Raw genomic sequence first — 3,087 nt, 5'->3', positions numbered from 1 at the left:
TAAGGTTCACCTGTTGGTTTGCAGTACCTTGGGAATAAATTGGAAATTGCATACACCCTGGCACCCCCAGAGTTCTGGGCGAGTGGAAAGGATGAATGCAACCCTTAAAACACAGATAACTAAGTTAATGGAGGAAACCAGACTACCCTGGACTAAGTGTTTACCAATTGCATTATTAAGAATACGAACGGCACCCCGTAAAGATATTGCGGTGTCTCCCTACGAAATGTTGTTTGGGCTGCCCTATCTTGGAAAGGTAGAGGGCACGCCGACCTTCGAAGGCAGCGATGTGTTTCTGAGGAACTATTTACTGGCAGTGTCTCGTTCCCTTGCAGAATTAAAAATAAAAGGACTGTTGGCACAAAGTCCACCACTCGACTTTCCAATACACGTTATAAAGGCCGGTGACTGGGTACTGATTAAAAGTTGGAAGGAGGAGAAACTGCAGCCCCGGTGGACTGGCCCATACCTGGCATTGCTGACAACGGAGACAGCAGTACGAACAAAAGAAAAAGGGTGGACACATGCGACCTGGGTTAAAGGACCCGTTGACCAGACGTCAGTTCCTGAGAAAGACGATCAGTGGACGGTAAAACCAGGGAATAAGCCCCTGGCATTAACTTTCAGTAAGAAATACGTGTATGAAACTAACAGCATGAAAGGAGCAGTTGTAGTATTACTAACTATGTATGTAACCATTATAAGAAGTGTTAATAACTGTGATAAGTGCTACCATCCTATCAGATATGGAGGGCGAACAACCAGAGCATTTACCTATCATTCCCATGTAAGTGATGTTTGCTACGACCTAAGGACTAGAGCTGTTTGTCAGGACGGAGGGAGGGGGTATTATGTAGTAGAAAATAAGGGACATGTAGGAAGTGTTGGGCACATTACCTGCCAAAAAGGGGAGAAATGGGTCTGCATGACCAAGAGAGGACAGTTAGGCATCCCTTCCCGAGCCAGGGAGGAAACATTAGACAGAATTAAGGAGGTAGTGATAGGGAAGTTAGCAGAAGCAGTAGTCAACAAACCTCCCCCACCTTCCCAGCCTCAACTGCACCAGACTATGTATGATGAAATAAAGCAGCAGATTGAGATCCCCGAAGTTGGGAGAAACCTGTTTGTGGACTTGGCCCTCCAGATAGCCAGAACCCTGAATGTGACTAACTGTTGGGTTTGTGGAGGACCGCTGATGAGCTCACGGTGGCCATGGAGAGGATCTATCATTGAGGTATGGAACCTGATAAAGTGGAATTTGACGGCGGGAAGAGATCGAAGTCACCAGGAATGGGTCCTGACACACACCCCGGTTGGAACTGAGTGTATCGCCAGGCCCTGGGCAAAGGATGCCATCCTAGTAGGCAGCAGCCCCTGCCAGCGCATCATCACCCAGTGGCCAAATCAATCCCGAGTGTGGTGGCCAGAGGAACCTCAATGGTATCCCACTGTAAAGGATGAAGGAAACTGTACTATCTGGATGAAGACTGATGGAAGCGAATCGACTGGATTATGGAATTGCACCGGGAACAACCCTTACCAGGGAATCCCAGTGTTGCAGGACATATGGGACAATGTTACCTCTAGTGGACCGGCCCCTGAAGGACTGCTATGGATATGCGGACACAAGGCATACTCGGTATTGCCAGAAAAATGGAGTGGGACTTGTTTAATTGAACTGGTACAACCAGGGTTTTTTTTCTGTTGACCACTGAGGCGGGCGGTCGCTAGGCACCCCCATCTTTGACGATCTACACCGAACGAAGAGAGGAATGGACATCGGAAAATGGGAAAATGATGAGTGGCCACCTGCAAGAATCATCTCATATTATGGACCAGCCACTTGGGCACAGGACGGATCCTGGGGCTACCGGACCCCAGTGTATATGTTAAATCGGATCATAAGACTACTGGCAGTGCTGGAAGTAATTACTAACCAGACTGCATCTGCACTAGAGATGTTGGCGAAGCAGCAGACACAGATGAGAACAGCGATATACCAAAACCGTTTGGCCTTAGACTACTTACTAGCCGAAGAGGGAGGAGTATGCGGAAAATTCAACCTCTCTAATTGATGCCTAAACATAGATGACAACGGGCAAGCAGTAATGGATATATCAGAAGGAATCAGAAAAATAGCACATGTCCGGGTACAGAGATGGAACACAATCATGGGAGCAGGATGGTGGGATTACATTTTAGGAGGAGCCTGGTGGAAAGCGGTGGGATTGGTGATTTTATGGGCATTAGCTGCATTGATCATTATCCCCTGTTGTATACCATGTCTCATGGTTCTTATAACTAGAAGTATAAGCCAAATGCAGGCAGTTGTAGTCCCCATGGTGGAGAAAGGGGGCGTCCAGAAGTAAATGATAATGAGGCCGAGAGAGGACCCAGTGGAAAGAGAGATAAAAAGAATGTTATTAGCTTTGGAACAGCAGGAAGTCTAGGAATGGGGTTTATTACAGGATGCGTAGCAAAAGAAAAAGGGAGGATTGTGAGGGATAAGATGATTAAACCACCACCATTGTGAGGGGCCGAAAGGTTGTAGTCACCGACCTTGTGATGGGCCGAGTAACTGGAAACACCAACCTTGTGATTCGAACAAACAGTCAGACCTTCAGAGCTGTTGATAACATTATAGAATAACAAGATGAGGTAAGGAATGTAGCTGACAACACAGAAGCTATTCTTTAGGTCAAAGGCAATTAATTAGGTTAGGGCACAGATGCTGCGCATGCTTAATGAGTTAAATGAATATTAACTGTACGCTCCTCATGACAAATAACCTAATTTAAATGTACATGCGATGTATGATGTGGGAGGAGAGGGAATGATTGATGACGCACGGAGGGGAGGGTTGGAAGATTGTGAACCTCGGTACCCTGATTGGAAGGGGTCAGAAGGGGAGGCGTCCGATCAATAAAGACTGTATACTGAATTGTATAAAACAAGACGTTTTTCCTTTGCTCGGTGTGTCTCAACTTGGAGAGGCACCCGATTCTGCAGACTCGCAAATAAAGCATTTCTTGTTTCCACGATTTAGTCTCTGAGTAGTGATTGTGAGCACAAACAATATATCTCAAT

The sequence above is a fragment of the Amblyraja radiata genome, unplaced genomic scaffold (assembly GCF_010909765.2).
Source record: "Amblyraja radiata isolate CabotCenter1 unplaced genomic scaffold, sAmbRad1.1.pri S124, whole genome shotgun sequence".
Lineage (NCBI taxonomy): Eukaryota > Metazoa > Chordata > Chondrichthyes > Rajiformes > Rajidae > Amblyraja > Amblyraja radiata.
Note: the sequence above shows the minus strand (reverse complement) of the source record.